The sequence below is a fragment of the Rhincodon typus genome, chromosome 3, assembly GCF_021869965.1.
Source record: "Rhincodon typus isolate 14 chromosome 3, sRhiTyp1.1, whole genome shotgun sequence".
NCBI classification, from domain to species: domain Eukaryota; kingdom Metazoa; phylum Chordata; class Chondrichthyes; order Orectolobiformes; family Rhincodontidae; genus Rhincodon; species Rhincodon typus.
The window spans coordinates 119341927-119362392 of record NC_063334.1 but is presented as its reverse complement, the minus strand read 5'-3'; positions in this window follow the sequence as shown (position 1 = coordinate 119362392).

The window sequence follows — 20466 nt, the reverse complement described above, 5'->3', positions numbered from 1 at the left end:
ACCCTACCCACTCACCCACCTGCCAACCCTACCCACTCACCCACCTGCCAACCCTACCCACTCACCAACCTGACATAAAAACATAGGGAGGGGTGAACCATTCAGCCCCTCGAGCCAGTTCTACCATTCAATGAGACTATGGCTGATTTGTGGCCTAACTCCATACATCTGCCTTTGACCCATATCCCTTAATGCATTTGCTTAACAAAAAATTTATATGTTTCAGGTTTAAAACTGACAACTGACCTTTATCAACTCTGGAAGAGAACTCCAAACCTCTATCACCCTTTGTGCGTAGAAGTGCTTCCTAACATCTCTCCTGAATGGTCTTGTCCTAATTATCAGACTATGCCCCTATTTCTAGAATCCTCAACCAGCAGAAATAGTTTCCCTTTAGCTGCCCTGTCTTTTCCTGTTAATATCTTGAAGACTTTGAACAGATCAACACTTAACCTTCTAAATTCTAGAGAGAAACAGGCCGAATTTGTATAATTTTCCTAAGAACTACACCTCTGAAGTCCAGGTATCATTCTTGTAAACCCACGTTGTGCTCCCTCAAGGCCAATATATCCTTCAAGAAGATTTGTAGCTTGGGTTGTGGATGAGGTTGTAGACTTGCTCGCCGAGCCGGTGTGTTTGGTTGCAAACATTTCGTCAACCTGCCAGGTAATATCGTCAGTACATCTCCGTGAAGCCACGGTGTTCTGTCCTGCTTGTTATTTATATGTCTAGGTTGGCTGGGTGTATGGTGTAACTTCTGGTTCTGTTTCTCAGTGGTTTGTGCACAGGGTCTATTCAATGTGTTTGTTGATGGAGTTCCAGTTGGAATATCAGATGACACCTTCATGATTATTAAACACACAAAACTGGAAGAAACCCACAGACACATAAACAACATCCTCACCAGGATAAAATTCACAAAAGAAGAAGAAAACAACAACCGACTACCCTTCCGAGACATAAAGATAGAACGCAAAAACGATGGGGAGCTCCAAGACTAGTGTATATGGAAAGACCACACGTATGGACCAGATACTCAATTACATTAGCAACCACCCCAAAGCCCACAAACAGGGCTGCATCACAACACTATTTTAACGAGCGGCAACACATTGCAGCAACCCAGAATGACGCAAAGCAGAACAGGAGCACCTACATGAAGTCTTCAAAAGGAACGGGTACCCAAAAAGCACAATCCGTAGTTACCTCCGAGACAGACCACAACACGACCAGACTCGCTAATCATCCTACCGTACATTAAGGACATTTCAGAGATGACCACAAGACTACTTAGACCCCTAGGTATCAGGGTAGCCCATAAACCAACAACCACCCTACGACAGCTACTGATAAACGTAAAGGATCCCATACCTAAAACCAAACCTTATATACAAAATATCATGCAAGGACTGTGAGAAACACTACATAGGTCAAACTGGAAGAAAACTGACAATACTGATACACAAACACCAACTAGCCACCAAGAGGCACGACCAATTCTCACTTGTCTCACTGCACACAGACAAGGAGAGACACCAAGTCGACTGGGACAACACATCAATAATCGCACAAGCCAAACGGAGATACACCAGGGATTTCCTGGAGGCGGGGTATTCCAACTGGAACTCCTCCAACAAACACATTGAATTAGACCCTGTGTACAAACCACTGAGCAACAGAACTGGAGTGGTACCAACCACCCCACCAAACTGAGGCATATAAATAACAAGCGAGATAGAACGCCAATGCTTCACTGGAGATGACGTTACCTAGCAGGGTAGCAAAACATTTGCAACCCAGCCCATCGACTCAGTGAACATGTCTGCAATCTTATGTGGTGCCCAGCTCTGCCCACAGTGTTCCAAGTGGGATCGAACTAGGTTTTGTGTAACTGCAGCATAAATTCTGCATCCTTGTACTCCAGTACTCTGGAAGTAAATGCCAGAATTCCATTAGCTTTCTAGATTATTTTCTGCTGCCCAACACCCTCAACCACCTCCTTACTCACCTACCCCCTTACCCACCTGCCTCTCATCCCTCAGCCACTTACCTCCTACCCCCTCACCTATTTGCCAATGCTAACCAATTGCCTACATGGCAATGGAACCCACTCACCCACCTCGGCCCTTCACCAACCTGCCACCTACACCTCCACCACCATTGGAGTCGTGGCCAAGTGGTTGAGGCGATGGACTTGAAATCCATGGGTGGCACGGTGGCTCAGTGGTTAGCACTGTTGCCTCACAGCACCAGGGACCCGGGTCTGATTCCACCCTCGGGTGACTGTCTATGTGGAGTTTGCGCGTTCTCCCCATGTCTGCGTGGGTTTCCTCTGGGTGCCCTGGTTGCCTCCCACAGCCCAAAGATGTGCAGGCTAGGTGGATTGGCAATGCTAAATTGCCCATAGTGTCCAGGGACGTGTAGTTTAGGTGGGTTATGGGGGGACAGGCCTGGGTGGGACTCTGTGAGGGTCAGTGTGGGCTTGTTGGGCTGACGTTTCCACACTGTAGGGATTCTATGATTCACCTGAGACCCGAATCCTTCACCCTATCCCGTACAGACTTGTGAATGATGCGTACAAGCCCAATTCACTTCGTACAGCACAGTGCTGCAGTGCAGCTTGTACATTCATTTCCTCGTACTGCTGTTCTATTTTACTGTGTTTTCCCTGCCATGGTTCAAGGAGGCAGCTCCCTCTACGTTCCCAAGGCTACTGAGTTTTCTGTGGGGGGTGGGAGATGCAGGGGAACACTAGCCAGTGACATTCTCAACCCACAAACAAATATAAAAAGAGATCAGTGAGGAACAATCTGAATAGCAGAACATGTTCGAAAAGCCAATTGGTAACTGTTGCGTTGAATGTAGCTCTACTGGTGAAGCAGAACCCCCTGTCCCTTAGCCCCAGGGGGTGAAGCAGAACCCCTCCATCCTGTAGCCTGATTGCTGAACTGAACGAGACTTGCTTTAGTTAATAACCGTCTCATCACTAGAACAGCCTGCACCAACAAAACGTCCATTTCCCTGATACTGATCTGTCTATCCATCACAACATTGTCGAGGGAATTTAAAAGGAAAACAAATTTTAAGAAATGAAATATTGTCCAAATAAACCCACAACGAGGTGACAGACGTGGCATGGTCTCATTGGCCTGATCCAACTTCTGACTGATTGTTTACTCTGTCTTCACGATAGCCTATAATTTACCAGGTTTCAGCATTTTCGCTTCCTCAAGTTAACTTGGTGAAATCTGAACTCCTGACCTCCGATCCTCACTATCAATGTCACCATAATCTAAACCATGGATGACAGTTAGGGGTAGGGTTAGCATCTGCAGTTCCTACTATCTCATGGATGACATTTGTTTATTTATCAGCTAAACAGTTAACGTCTTTGCATGCCATTCCTCTGGTCATTGTTTTAGCAACTGTTGTTAATTGGCTTATTATAGAGAGAAGCCTGAGGGAATGGCATCAGCAATGCAGAAGCAAGGAAAAGCCATTCAGTACCTCAAGCCTGTTGCAGTTTCCAATTGGACAATGACTGAGCACAATGTCAACTCCATTTACCCCTCTTCGCTTGACACCCAACAACGACATCAGTCAATTATCCCAGCATCCACAGTCTTTGCAGAGAGAGTCTGCTCCTGAGTTTCTTCTCCCCAAAGAGTCTCTCCCAATTTCCGTCCACTTGCCGGAGGTGAATTCCAAAGGAACGCCTTTCCCCAGACAGTGGTGCGGAAGTGGAACTTACTACCACAGAGAACAGTGAAGGAGGTTCGCTTAGAAAACATTTAAGGAGAAGGTAGATAAACCCAAAACTGACACTAATAGAATTATATTGAAAGGCTCATAGTTCCTTGAAAGTAGAGTCACAGATAGACAAGATAGTGAAGACGGTACTCTTGCCTTTTTAGGTCAGTGCATTAAGTATAGAAGTTGGGAGGTCATGTTGCAGCTGTACAGCAAATTAGTTAGGCCACTTTTGGAATACTGCATTCAGTTCTGGTCTCCCTGCTATAGAAAAGATGCTGTGAAATTTGAAAGGTTTCAGGAAAGATTTATAAGGATATTGCCAGAGTTGAAGGTCTGAGACATATGGAGATGCTGAATATGACTCAATGGCAAGAACAGCATTGGATCTCTTGGGTGTTCTGCTCTGTTCATGCTCTGTGAATTCCATCTAATTCTATCCTAATATGTTTTTTTCCCCTTCTATGTTGATTCCCAGCCCATAGAAGCAGCTTCAAATTTAAAAACATTGATCAAATTATCCCTCAGTCACAATCTCAGTAGAACACAAGCCCAGGCTGATACAACTGCTCTCATTTTAGGCCTCGAACCTCTGACCTGCTGTGTGCCTCTGACACAACATTCCATTATCTGTCCCAGGCCATTGGTTTCATCCACAGGATCTGCCGTTGGCCATTCCACAGTCTCTTCTTATTTTTTTTAATGTACAGAAGGTCTCAGCTGTCTCATTAAAGTATTTTCTGGTACCTTCCTTCCACCTTTCCAGCTGGCTGCTGTAGATAGCTATTTATCAAACATCATGCAGACTCTACAGCACTGAAGTACATAGGTCTGTTTCTCCGTTTTTATACCCAACCCCCATCACCCAAATTGATGAAGGAGATGGATTCTGTAGGACTAAAACAAACAAAGTCAAAGATGGCAGTTCAGGATATCAGGAAAATCAAGATTGGAATCTTGAGGCAATCAAGAATCTATCTATTTAAGACGGAGATAGATGGATTTTTGATTGGTAAGGGGATCCAAGGTTATGGAGAGAAGGCAGGAGAATGGGGTTGAGAAACATATCACCCATGATCAAATGGTAGAGCAGACTCAATGGACCAAATGGCCTAATTTTGCTGCTATATCTTATGGTTTTATGAAACCTTTCACCTTCTGACGTACATTCATGAGAAAGTGTCCTTTTTACAAACTTGCTCATTTTTTTTCCCATGGTCCATGGACTTTATGTTGTTTACTCTGGCAATATGCTTGCTTGCATATAGCAACATTCCCCTTAAGGAGCGCTGGCGTTATCCACACCTAATTGTCCTTGCTGGGCCATTTCAGAGGGCTGTCAAGAGTCAACCACATTACTGGAGTCACACGTAAGTCAGACCGGGTAAGGACGGCGGATTTCCTTCCCCTAAACCAGATGTGTTTTTATAATGCCTGATAAAAGTTACATCATCAGTGGGCCTAACCAGTTCTGAGGAAGGGTCACCAGACCCGAAACGTTAACTCTGGTTTTTGCTTCACAGATGCTGCCAGACCTGCTGAGCTTTCCCAGCAACATCTGTTTTTGTACATAATCAGTGGGCACGCTTTCAATTGACGATTTTATTAATTAAATTTAAATTTCACCAGCCAGCACCGTAGAATTGGAACCTGTGTACCTAAAGCATTGGCCTGATCCTCTAGATTACCAGTCCAGTGACACCATAACAACAACTCTCCCTCCCCGAGAAGACGTGGTGACAACAGACAAATATAAAGCCTTGCCCTATGGTCATATTAGGAGAGAGTTCTTCATTTACAGACTAGGAATAAAATCATTGCTTAGATAATAACGTTCCCTTTGGTTTCGTTGAGATGTTATGTAGCTTGCTGTGGTTTGATTTGACCATATACTTGTTTATTCTGGTAATGATGCCCTCAAAGTGGGTTGTTCAGCTACTGGCTCTAAGCAAGTTCCAACCTCAATTCTGTTTAACTTAATCCACCAAAACTGATATCCAGGGATTTGCTGCTCATTTATTTTAAAGTGTTTCTACATTTAATCATACACTTAGGGTGCTTGAAAAGGCAATGGCCATTCAGCCCATATTGACAAATGATGAACAATGAGGGAAAATGTAAACTTGTCCAGTTTGCAGAAAGAATTTTTTTTTAAAAGCATGTTATCTAAATGGTGAGAGGGTGCAGAGAGATCTGGGTGTGGTGGTGTATGAATCACAGAAGAACAGAATGCAAGCACAGTGAGTAATCAGTAAACATAATAAAATCTTATGGTTTATCACAAGGAGAATTTAGAGTCATAGAATCATAGAGTAGTACAGCACAGAAACAGACCTTTTGGTCCAATTTGTCCATGTCGACCAGATTTACTAAATTAACCTAGTCCTATCAACCAGCATTTGGCCCATTTCTCTCTAAACCCTTCCTATTCATATACCCATCCAGATGTCTTTTAAATGTTGTAATTGTACCAGCCTCCACCACTTCCTCTGGCAGCTCTTTCCATACACGCATCACCCTCTGTGTGAAAAAGTTGCCCCTGTGGTCCTTTTTATATCTTTCCCCTCTCATCTTAAATGTATACCCTCTAGTTTTGCACTCTCCTACCTGGGGAAAAGACCTTGGCTAGTCACCCTATCCATACCACTCATGATTTTATAATGCAATTTTTTTGAATGCAAGAGTACAGGGGTCCGTGTTGCAATGGTTTAGGGGTATTATCACTGGACCATTAATCCAGAGATCCAGGAAATGTTCTAGGGGCTCGGGTTCAAGTCCCACCGTGTCTAGATGGTGGGATTGGAATTCAATAAAAATCTTGAATTAAGAATCTAATGATGACCATGAAACCATTGTTGATTGTGGGGAAAATCCCATCTGATTTACTAATGTCCATTAGGGAAAGAAATTCACTTTGGACTACATGTGACTCCAGACCCATAGCAATGTGGTTGACTCTTAACTGCCCTCTGGAATAGTCGATAAATGCTGGCCAAGCCAGTGACAACCTCATCCCATGAAAGCATGTAAAAAGGTAGTGAGCTTACACTTCCATTTTTGGTGAGACTATCTGGAGTAATGTGTACGTATGGAAGGATGGTAATGCATTGGAAGCTATTTAATAGCTCATTGAAAAGACAGAACCTCTGGTAATGCTGCAGCTCCCCCACAGGGTCAGCCTCAATGATGTGTTGAAGTAGGAATTGAACTGAGGACCACAAATTCAGATGGATCCTTGACGGATCTAATTGGAGAAATATCTTTGCCCAGAGCGCAGTGAGAACATAGAGCTCACTACTGTCTGGGGAAGTTGTGGCAAACAGGACAGGACAGCGAAGAGAAGAACAGATGAAGGAATTTGGGAGGAGGCTCACGTGGAACATAAATGCCAGCGCAGAGTCAGAAGGGCCAATGGCCTGCCACTTGTATGCGTCTCAGCCAATCTGTGTGGGGTTCTGTTTCTTTCTGCAGCTGCTCACCACAACTGTTGCACATTCTCATCAGGTTGAGCTAAATGTCCTGTTCCTGTGTTGTAAATACTTTACACAGTTTGCAACATTGCACTAGAATCATGCAGCCCAGAAAGAGGCTTGTTGGGCAGTGGGCCCTGTGCTGGATCTTTGGGAGTTCTGTGCAAACAGTCGCATTTTCTCACTCTTTCACCATGTTATGAAGTTTTTACTCAGTTTATAAAATCACGAGGGCCATGGATAGGATGAATAGCCAAGATCTTTTCCCAGGGTAGGGGAGTCCAAAACTGGAGGGCATAGGTTTAAGGTAAGAGGGGAAAGATTTAAAAGGGACCAATGGGGCAACACTTTTCATGCAGAGGGCAGTGTGTGTATGAAATGAGCTGCCAGAGGAAGTGGTGGAGGCTGGTACAATTACAACATTTAAAAGGCATCTGGATGGGTATATGAACAGGAAGGGTTGGAGGGATATGAGCCAAATGCTGGCAAATGGGACTAGAACAATTTAGGATATCTGGTCGGCATGGACGAGATGAACCAAAGGGTCTGTTTCCATGCGGTACATCTCGATGACTCTGTTGGAGGTTAATATTGAATCAGCTTACGTTGCCTTTTCAGACAGTGCATTCCAGACCAAGGCAACTCATCTCATGAAGAGAAAAAGAAATCTCTTCATCTCCTGTTGGCCTTGCTACTGATTGTCTTGAAATCTCTGCTAAAGAGTCATCTCAGACCCTTCACCCCAAGTGCATTCCTGCAGTCTCCACAGGGCATAGATAACAGTACAGTGGTCGTGCCCTTGTCTCTGGACTAAGAGGCTCAGGTTCAAGTCCCATTTGCTCCAGAGGTGTGATCACAATATATCTGAAGATGTTGATTCAAACTATCATAGAAACATAGAAAATAGGAGCAGGAAGAGGCCATTCAGCCCTTCAAGACTGCTCCGCCATTCTTCATGATCATGGTAGGTCATCCAACCCAATAGCCTAATCCTGCTTTCTCCCCATAACCTTTGATCCCATTCGCCCCAAGTGCTTTTTCTAGCCGCCTCTTGAATACATTCAATGTTCTGGCATCAACTACGTCCTGTGGTAATGAATTCCACAGAAATGTCTCCTCAACAAGATAAATGTCTCCTCTATTGAGATAAGTAGCTGAGAGAGAAAGGAGTAGAGTCGTTTAGAGTAGAGTTAGATCTTTGATCCTGACTAAAACAGGTTGTAAGGAGAGAGAGGACAACATTTTGCAGCTGGTTTATAATCGTCTGTTCTTCTGACATGCAATTTATAAATGTAGCAGATGATAAAAGACCACAAATATGTGAATTCTTTGAAAGTTACAAATTGTGACTAAAGTTGGTTTTGATGAGATCATGTCCCATGAATTATTTTTGGCTCGAGGGCTGAATTCTAAGTGATGTGAGGTTAATAAAAAAAAATGTTCCGAAGTTACATTTAGAGGCATTATCACCGCAAGATATTCCTGACTCTCAGAACTCTGTGTGTTATTGGAAGAGCAAAGATGAAGTGTCTCCACAGCAAGACTGAAGCTGGAAAGACAACATTACATCAGTGTTCCAGTGAAGAAGGAAGCCTGTCATCTACTCATCCCACCCCCGTGAAACCTTTCATCATCCTAAATATTATGATGTTTATCTTTTGATAAAGCTCAGGAGCAAAGCTGGACCCCACAATATTTTTCTTTAATCTTCCATGGGCTGTGGTTATGACAATTTCATTTTTTGGTCATCCTTGAGCTGACTAACATGCTCAATCACTTCAAAGGCGCAGTTAGAGATGTTAAAACCATAGGAAATAGGAACAGGACGAGGCCACTCAGCCCCTTGAGCCTGCCCTGCCATTCAATAGGATCGTGGCTGATCTGACATTACTCACATCTTCTTTCCTGTCCTTTCCCCATAATCCTTGATTCCCTGGCTGATCAAGAATTTATCTGTCTCAGCCTTAAATATACAAAAGGACTCTGCCCCCACAGCTCTCTATGGCAAGGAATTCCAAAGACTCACAATCCTCTGAGAGAAGAAATTCCTCCTCATCTCAGTCTTAAGTTAGCATCCCTTAATTCTCACACTATGCCTGAAGAATTACACTCGCGACAGTTGTCTTTGAGATAGGGTAAGCATGTCTGGCATCATGCTGTTATTTGGGAAGCTTGACTCATTTGATCCTACTTTTGAATACTGGGCCCAGTTTGTGGAAAGAATGTGTTATTTTTTCCAGGTTGACAACATTAGGGCAGATGAAAAGCATCCTGGCGGCTTGTGGACCAACTGCTTTTTCAGTCATTAGGAGCCTAACTTTCACTGAGGCACCAGATACTGAAACCTTTCAAGAGTTGATAGATTTAGCTAAGGAATATTACCACACCAAGCCTCCCCTAATTCTGAGATGCTATCCATTTTACTCAAGAGCTTGAGATCCAAGGGAATTTGTGTAGGGATTTTTGACGAGGTTAAGATGACTGGCAGAGGCGTGTGACTTTAGTTTAACTTTTAATGAGATGCTGAGAGACCGTTTGGTATCTGGGACTAATGATGTGACCATACAAAAGCGCCTACTATCTGAAGCCCAACTGGACTTCAAACAGGCACTACAACTGGCTTTGTCATTAGAAAATGTAGCAAGTGGAGCATATGAGTTACAGGGTATTCCGATGGAAGTGGACACCCTCACCAGGCCAACTGACCTTGGAGAATACCAATCGATTGAAGGCAATTGCATAGCCTCACTCAGGACATATCCTGAACAGAGGGACTGTGAGAGGTGGCTCTGAGGAAGCTGCACCAGTGTCAAGTACTATGCACATGTAAATAATGGATTACTTAATGACGGGATACAGTCTCTGTGGAGTTATTTCAATGTCCTCTGGTCCTAGGATCTCCCATGAAGGGAAACTTCATCTCAGCATTTACCCTGTCAAGCCCTTAAGAATCCTGCATATTTCAATGAGATCACATCTCATTCTTCTAAACACCAGTGAGTCGAGTCCCAACCTGTTTAACTTTTGTCCGTAAGACAAGCCCTCCATACTGGGGATCATCGTAGTGGAACTTCTTTGAACTGGCACCAGTGAAATAATATCTTTTCTTAAATAAACATTGTAGTGCATCTGGACTCCTGTGTAGGCCGAACCACGTAAGGAGGCATGAGTGAGCCAAGTGGATGGTAGTTTCATGGCTCCATTTCTTAAATTATCTTTATAAAATAAATTAGAATTATTAATTTAATTTTAAACTCCACCAGCATTAGCCTGTGCAGTGAAATTATTACACCAGTGTCTCTGCAAATACCAACATTTGAAGAATGACAGAGGAACATTGACTATTCACTGATCCATATATTGTACACATGAATAAGAGGACACAATTCAACTCCTTTATTAACCTTTTCTACCATTTGATTAGAGTATGACCGGACCATTTCTGAACCAATGTTCCCTCTTTCTGTATCTTCATATTGGCCAGGTTACAGCATGACTGCCTGTAACACAAACAGAAATTGCTGGAAATATTCTGTTTGTGTTTCTGCTTTCCAGCATCTGTAGTTCTTTGATTTTCTTTTCACTGTCTCATACGTGGGAAGTTTGCATTTTTAAAAGTTCCTGAGATTTCCTAGCACTGTGAGCAGCTTGTTCATATCGGTGCATCGAACATTCATGAGACATTTGTGCATGCCTACAAGACAGATTTTAAGGAGAAGAGACCAGGAAAGTTATTTTTCCTGGAATAGAAAAAGCTTAAGGGGAGGATCATTTAAAATTACGAATAATGAATCAACAGAAAATGTTTTCCAAGGTCAGTAACCAATGAATACGAATTAAAGGAAAATGAAGAGAAATTCGATTTTACATAGCGTGTCATGGTCTGGAACACATTGCTTCAAAAGGACAATGGGAGCAGATTCACAATTACCTTCCAAAATGTGGGTGAACATTTGAAGAGAAAAGAAATGCAGGGATATGCGGGTAACAGTGGGAAAGTGGGGCTAATTGGATAGCTCAATCAAAGGGCTGGCACAGCCAGGATGGGTCAAATGGCCTACACCTAGGCTGTACAAGTGCTCAATTTGATCATTTTCGATGTTTTCGATTCAGGTCAGGACTGTCTCCCATCCTAAAGTTTTGGACAATTTATTGAGCTGAGATTGACCCATCTCGCAGACAAGGCTTTGGTGGTGGGATTATACTGCAGTCCCAGGGTTCATACCTTGCCGCTCAACCACAACCTGAGGTGACATTAGCAGCTATCAGTGTTACAAACTTGCATTGTTCTGTAATTGCAAAGGAAAATAGTCAATTCAATCAATAATTCAATGTTCCATTCAAGCACCACCAAAACAAAATACTGCTTTTCCTGCCAGGCTCTTTCTTGTGAGAACGAAGCTGCCTCTAAATGAAGCTCTGCTTTAATCCCTCAATAGAAAAGCCAGGAACTTCACTGATGTCACTGGTCACCAGCCAAATACAGGAATACTTGTATCTTTTATAATGTATTCCAATAGCATTTGCCCTTGGCTATCCCTCTATTAGCTCACATAAGTGCCTCCCGCTCTTCGGGTCAACAGTGGTGAATTCAATTCCCTTTGCAGAGCCTTAAGGTCACAACCTAGGCTTGCCATTCTCCAAATGCACTGCTGGAGGAGTGCTACCCTGTTGTCTTTTGGTTGAGGCATTGGCCTTCCCAATGGGATGTCACAATTCGGAAAGGGTAGAGTTTTCCCTAGAAACCTGGGCCAATATTTATCTCTCAGCCAGCATCACTTTTGAAACAAAGAGGGATCATCTGACCATGATCACATTTCCATTTGTGGGAGTTTGTTGTGCATGAATTGGTTTTTACAGTTGCTACATTACACCAGGAGCTATGCATCATTGATTTGAAAGCCTTTTGGGATCTCCTGTGTTTGTGAAACATGTCTTATAGGTGCTTTTTTCTTCGTGCTCTCTGTCCCTTTCAAAAGCCTTCATCAATGTACTTTTGGCCATTTACAACAGTTCTAATTCTACCTTGCTTCCTCACCATCACAAAAATGGTAACAACGACTTATATTTGTATAGCATCTCAAAAGTAATAAATGTCCACATAGTCGCTTGGTACCACAGAACCTGGTGTTGCTGAGAAAAACAGGACTTGCCATCAAAGATTTTTGTCTTGCATGCATCAGAACAGATGGAAGACCAAATTTCAAAGAAAACAACAATTTATACTGCGTGACAAACAGGACATTGATTGGTTAGCAAGTGAACTATGATTGATCAAGAGCATGCACCAGGGAACAGTTTCCTCAAAGCTTTTGTTTAGTTGATAAGTCACAATATCTCTGGACAAATTCCTTATGGCCTGCAGATGATTGAGCCTGCCCGTATGTAGTGTCAACCAAGCCACATTGCCTGACCTGTAATCTTAAATTTGTTGTTAATTTATAATTCTTCAAACACTCAGGAATATTCAGTAATACTAATCAATCATAGAATCATATAGAGTCATAGAGTCATAGCGCTGTACAGCATGGAAACAGACTCTTCGGTCCAACCCATCTGTGCCAGTCAGATATTCTGAATTAATCTAGTCCCATTTGTCAGCATTTGGTCCAGATCTCTCTAAACCCTTCCTGTTCATATACCCATCTAGATGCCTTTTAAATGTTGTAATTCTACCAGCTTCCACCACTTCCTCTGGCAGCTCATTCCATACACGCATCCACAAAGCCGGGATTTGCAATTTTGGATCTTAGTACAGTCATTACCCTGCCTGTTGTGAACAGCTGAATACACCATCAAGCAGAGGTTATAATGTAAGGCCTACACACCTGACATTTTACTGGCACTGAAATTCCTACACCACATGACCATTTGTATATCAGGCAGAATGTCTTTTCTGTTTGGCTTGATGACAGTTTCTTACCAGTGGCAAACACCAGTCCTTTTGCTGCTGCATAGTAACCGCATGAGAACTTGCCTCATTCATTTCTGACATTTTTGAGATTCCTTCCCTTTGTAGGCTGATTTGAGATAGACCGGACACTGTTCAGGACTGAAAGCCATGGCCTTAGAATCACTCTTGAGCTGATGCGAGCTGATCGGGTTAGCCAATATTCTGCAGGATAGTTCTGGTACACCCTATTTTAGCATTGAGTTTACACAGTCTATATTTAACCTTTTTTTCGTATGGTAGATGTTAATTAGCCTCAGTTTCCTGATTTCTGTCTCCCTCCTTTGAATAAAGAGTTACATTTGCTACCTTTCAATTTAATGCTTCCTCGAAACTGGAGTATTTTGGTAAATTAAAACCAATGCATCAAATATCTCACTGGTCACTTCTTTTAAAACCTTAGGATATGGTCCGTCAGGGGCCAGGACTTGTTAGCCCACAGCTCCATCAGTTTCCCCTTTTGTGGTCATTGTGGATTTTCATAGGATCGTAGAATCCCTACAGTGTGGAAGCAGGCCATTTGGCGCATCAAATCCACACTGACCCCCCCGCCAAACAGCATCCTACCCAGACCTACCCCCCTACCCTATCCCAGTAACCCTGCATTTCCCATAGCTAGCCCACCTCGCCCGCACATCCCCGGGCAATTTAGCATGGCCAATCCACCTAGCTTGTGGGAGGAAACCAGAGCACCCGGAAGAAATCTATGCAGACACAGGCAGAATATGCAAACTCTGCACAGACTGTCGCCTGAGGTTGGAATCGAACACCGGTCCCTGGTGCTCTGAGGCAGCAGCACTAACCACTGAGCCGCCGTGTTGCCCCCACAGAGTTCTGGAGTTCCTCCCTCCCTTCCATTGTCTGATTTATTCATGCTTCTGGATGTTACTTGCATCATCTATAATGAAGACTGAAGCAAAATACATGTTCAATTCATCTACCATTTCTTTATTTTCCATTATGAATTGTCCCAATTTCACTTTCCATTGCACCAACATTCATTTTGTGAGCTCATTTCTTCTTTAAATATTTATAGAAACTCCTACTATCTTTTTTTATATATTTCTGGCTAGCTTTCTCATATACTCTAACATTTCTATCCTTATTCATTTTTGGTCATTCTTTGCTGCTTTACACAATTGTATGTTTTTGTTTTCTCTCAGTTTGATAGTCACTTTAAGATTCCTAGTTAACCACAGATTGTAAGGCCATTCTTTGGACTTTTTCTTACTTATTGGATAAGATCTATTCTGTGTATTCTAAAATATCCCCTTAAACATTTGCCCCAGAATTTCTATTGACCCATCCTTTAACCTCATTTGCCAGTTCACTTTAAATAACTCTGCATTCATGCCTCATCATTCACTTTATTTAATATTTTAAAAATAGTCTCAGACCCATTCCTCTCTCCCCCTCAAAGCTAATTAAAATTCAATCATATTATGGTCACTGCTACCTAGATGTGCCTTCACAAAGGGGTGTTTAGTTAATCCTACCTTATTGCAGATTTTCTCCAAAACGATGTAGTTAAGGACATGGCGCTCTTGTGGTGCAGTGGCAATGTCTCTACCTCTAAGACAGGAGGCCCAGGATCAACACCAACCTGCTCCTGAGCTGTGTAATAACATCTCTGAACAGGTTGATCAGAAAGGATATGATTAAGGATAACTATTCTGATCTCTTTGTTGGAATTGCTGACACAAATGGGGAGATGATGGTGATGGGACAGCATAAGTAATCCAGGGCATGGATTTTGAATTCCAACATGGTGGATGGCAAAATTTGTATTCAATAAAAAGTTATCTCAATGGCGACCATGAATTGTTGAGAAAACCCATCTGGTTTACTGGGACAACAGGGTGCAGAGCTGGATTAACACAACAGGCCAAGCAGCATGCTCCGATGATGCTGCTCGGCCTGCTGTGTTCATCCAGCTCTGCACCTTGTTGTCTCGGATTCTCCAGCATCTGCAGTTCCTACTGCCATCTGGTTTACTAATTTCTTTTAGGGAAGGAAATCTGCCATTCTTACCCAGCCTGGCCAGTATGTGTCTCTAGAAGCCATATCAATGTGATTGGCTCTTCACTGCCCTCTGGAGGCACACTACCTGCCACTGTGTGTCAGTGGTAAAGAAAGTGAACGTTGGAGCTGGTCTCTGAGGTGCTAATCAAGTAGGCTGCTTTGTCCTGGGTGGTCAAACTATCCAGTTTTCCTAAACCTGTCATTGTACCGTAGGAAATATGGCAACTAATTTGAACACGACAAGCTCCCAAGCGTGACAAAGTGATAATGACCAGATAATCTGTTTTTCTGTATCAATTGAGCGATCAATACTAGCTAGAGGTCTTTTGTTCCTCTTTTAAACAACGTCATGCAACATTTTGAAAGAAGACAAAGCTTCACAATTAATCTGTGAGTCAGAAAATAACCTGTAAAAGCAACTTCTGACAGTGCAACGTTCACTCAGTACTGCACTAGAAATGTGGGCCGATAATTTTCAGTCAGTTTTCCTGAGCGAGATAAAGTCAGGAGTATCTGACCCAGAAACAGAATGGTATTCTTGCCTTTATTGGTAAATGTACTGAGTATGGGAGTTGGGAGGTCATGTTGCAGCTGTACAGGCCTTGGTTAGGCCACTTTTGGAATACTGCATTCAATTCTGGTCTCCCTGCTATAGAAAGGATGTTGTGAAACTTGAAATGGTTTGGAAAAGATTTATAAGGATGTTGCTGTTTTCTCTGGATCATTGGAGGCTGACAGGTGACCTTATACAGGTTTATAAAATCACGAGGGACATTGATAGGGTGAATAGCCAAGGTCTTTTTCCCAGGGTAGGGAAGTCCAAAACTAGAGGGCATAGGTTTAAGGTGAGAGGGCAAAGATTTAAAAGGGACCTAAAGGACAACCTTTTCATGCAGAGGGTATAGAATGAGCTGCCAAAGAGGTGGTACAATTACAACATTTAAAAGGCGTCTAGACGAGTACATGAATAGGAAGGGTTTAGAGAGATATGAGCCATATGCTAGCAACTGGGACCAGATTAATTTAGGATATCGAGTCGGCATGGACAAGTTGGACTAAAGGGTCTGTTTTCGTGATGTACACCTCTGTGACTCAATAACCACAGCTGACGAATTAGTGAAAGCACTGTGGAATAAGAAATGAGTGTAGATAGCCTAGCGCAGACTCGATGGGCTGAAGGGCCTCTGTGTGCTGTGTGACCCATAACTCTAAAACATTTAAGGTTTTCGGGGAAGGGTGTGGAGGAATAAAAGGAAAGAAAACTTGCATTGTTATAATTGACATGCCAAAGTGGGTAATGGAGAAGGAAAGAATTTGGAAGTGTAGCCATTATGGCAGAATATTAAAAGATAACAGGAAACGAGCAGAGGGGATGAAAATATTTGGGTGGAGATTTATGAGTTGAGTCACCAGCACAGACTCTGATACAATGGATTAGATTTCCTCAGCCTGCACTGAAATTTCAATGGTACGCTCACCTATTGTGTAACGAATGCTGAGCCATTTCAGCTGGTTCGTTGTTCCCTGTTCTCATATCAACTGTGCATTGTACAGTCAGGTTTCAGTCTTCTTTGTACTGGCGCACTGAAATTTTCCATTCGAGTTTCAAGTCTGCAGGGCCAGGCCGAGCTGCTAAACTGGTGGCTGCAGGCGGAAACAAGAACAGGTTTGTGCTCAGAGATTGCCGGAGTGACAAGTATGAGACAGTGCCACTGAAGTGGTGGGCAAGAGCAATGTTCCCTTGTCTTGGGGGAGCAGGGCTGCGGAAATTCCGAGCTGTGATGGAGACACTTTCCGCCCAGTGCAAGTAGGCCCGAGAGACCATTCTTCAGTATGTGAAAGATTGAAGCCTCTGCAGACACCATCTCCAATATCAGCTCCCATCTTGATAGTGTATTACACCCTGGGAAATGATTTCCAAACTGAGGTAAGGGCAGTTTGACTGAACGGGTGCCTAATCCTTGCAGGCGACCACCATTAAATCTCTAACCCGTCAGCAATTTGGAGGATATCAGTGCAGGAACCTCAGATGGAAGATAGACCTTCCCTTTCTGAAGAAGGGTCTAGGCCCGAAACGTCAGCTTTCCTGCTCCTCTGATGCTGCTTGGCCTGCTGTGTTCATCCAGCTGTCCATTATCCCATTTGGGAAGTTTTCTTTTGAAATAATTCATGGGCTAAGAGTATCACTGGTTAGGCAGCATTTATTGCCCATTCCTAATTTCCCAGAAGACAGTTAAGAGTCAACCATATTGCTGTGGGTCTGGAGTCACATGTAGGCCAGAACAGGTAAGGATGGCAGTTTCCTTCCCTAAAGGACATTAGTGAATCAGATAGGTTTTTCTGTCAATCAAGAATGGCTTCATTGTCATCATTAGGCCCTTTAGTTCCAGATTTTTATTGAATTCAATTCAAATTCTTGCATAGCAGGATTCAAACTCAGGTCTACAGAACATTACCTGGGTCTCTGGATTAACAGTCCAGTGATAACAACACTAGGCCATTGCCTCCCCTAATCATATGTGTGCTGCAAACCATGTTTCCTTTATTCCGCCGCCTGCCACCCCCCTCAACTCATGTTTCTGTATTTGATAACCTTTACTGGTACTTCGCGATGAGTAAGGGCCATCAAGAAATGGTGACCAGGAGCAACGTAGGGAATTCCCTCTGGGATTTTCAGCTCTGTAATAGATACAGAGAGAAGTTGAATGAGGGGCAAAAACCTGGCAGACGGAGTATCATGTAGAAAAACTATAATTGTTCACTTTTGACAGGAAAAATAAAAGTAATAGTGTTACTTAAATGGATAATAGCCACAGAATTCTGAGTTGCAAAGGGATTTAGATGTTCTAGTACATGAGCCATGAAAAGTTAGTATGGAGGTCTACGGCATGCAGGGTTAAGGGGATGGGGTGAGTAAAAGGCATTGAAATGTTCAATCATCTACAGTCATATTGGCAGAGCAAGCTCAATGGGCTGAATGGGCTACTCCTGTGCCTATGTTCCAACATACAGAACAATACAAAGAGTGCTATCCTTTATTAGGACAGGAATTGAACATAAACGGCCTTGGTGTTCCTGAGCTGTACTCTTCTGCGTTCTAAAAGTAAGATGGACTGATTGAATCATTGTCATCACCTGTACCAACAGTGAAAATTGTTGTTTTGCGTGCTATACAGGCAGATCGTACCACACAAAGTGTACCAGGTTAGCAGAACACAGTGCAGGATACAGTGTTACAGCCACAGAGAAGGTGCAAAGAGAGAAAGGTCAACACTAACATTTGTTATCTCTTGTCTGATAATAGCAAGGAAGAAGTTGTTCTTGAATCTGTTTGTACGTGTATTCAAACATTTATATCTTCTACCTGATGGACGAGGGTGGAAGAGAGTATGACCAGGATGGGAGGGGTCTTTGATTATGTTGGCTGCTTTCCCAAGGCAGCGGGAAATATAGATGGAGTCAATGGATGGAAGCCTGCTTTTCGTGATGGATTGAGCTGTGTTCATGACTCTCTATTGTTTCTTGTGGTCTTGGGAGGAGCAGTGGCCATACCACGCTGTGATGCATCTGGGTAGGATGCTTTTCATGGTGCATCTATAAAAATCGGTCAGAGTCCTTGCTGACAAGAATGTTACACATAAGTTATACAGAGCATTGGTGAGACCTCATCTCAAATACAGTGCGCAGTTTTGGTCTCCTTATTAAAAGAAGGATGTAACTTCAATGGAAACCATTGAGAGGAGGTTCACTAGATTGATACTTGGAATGAATGGGTTGTCTTATGAGGAAAAGTTGGACAGACTGGACTTATCTCTATTGGCGTATAGAAAAGTGAGGGACGATGTGATTGATGCGTATGAGATTCTGAATGAACTTGACAAGGTCGACATGGTGGGGATGAGTCCCTCTTATGGGTTAGTCCAGAACATTTTTGTTTTAAAATTCAGGATAGCCCTTTTAGGACAGAGATAAAGGGATTTTTTTTGTCCTCTGAAGCTTGTGCAACTTAGGAATCCTCTGCCTCAGAAGGTAGTGGAGGTGGAGATCACTGCATATTTTTAAGGCAGAGGTGTGCAGGCCCTTCTTCAGCAGAATGATCAAGCGTTACTTGAGCTAAGGCTGGCACTGATCATAGACCAGAATCAGAGCACCAAAGACAATCAGAGAGTGCTACACCACTGCATTATAAACTCCTTCGCTCCTCTGCCCTTTCAGTGAGTCAGCTTCCCAAAGGATCTCAATGTTACCTTGCTCCTCAAACATGCAGAAAAGTCGATTGAAGATTTTTAAAAAATATATATACATTCATGGAGATTTAAGCAACAAGATCTGGACAATATCCAGGCTTGGGCTGACAAGTGGCAAGTAACATTCGGGCCACACAAATGCCAGGTTCTGACCATCTCCAATAAAAGACAATCTAACCACTGTCCCTTAACATTCGATGGTGTTGCCATCACTGGATCCCCCACTATCAACATCTGGGGGAATCCATTGACGAGAAATTCAACTGGACTCACCATATAAAATGGTGGTTACAAGCTTACGTTAGAGGCGGTGAGTAACTCACCTCCTGACTCCCCAAAGTCTGTCCACCATCTACAAGACACAAGTCAGGAGTGTGGTGGAATACTCCCCACTTGCCTGGATGAGTGCAACTCCAACAACACCCAAGAAGTTTGACACCATCCAGGATGAAGTAGCCCGCTTGATTGGCACTACATTCACAATCATCCATTGCATCCATTACCGACGCTCAGTAGCAGCAGTGTGTGCTAGCTACAAGATGCACTGCAGAAAGTCACCAAAAGTGCTCAGACAGTGCCTTCCAAACCCACGACCACTTCCACCTAGAAGGACAAGGGCAGCAGATACATGGGAACACCACCGCCTCCAAGTTCCCCTCCAAGTCACTCACCATCCTGACTTGGAAATATATCGCAATCCCTTCACTGTCACTGGATCAAAGTCCTGGAATTCCCTCCCTAAGGGCAGTGTGGATCAACCCATAGCACATGAACTGAAACAGTTAATGGAGGCAGCACACCACCACCTTCTCAAGGGCAACTAGGGACAGGCAATAACTGCTGGCCCACCAGCGACACCCACATCCCACAATTGAATATAAAAAAAACTCCTAATTGTCCTTGAGAAAGTGGTGGAGTTGCCTTCTTGAACCACTGATGTCCATGCAGTGTAGGTATACCAACATTGTACACTGCATCTGATGTCCCACCTCAGATTTAGAAGTTTGACAGTACAAATCTCACTCCA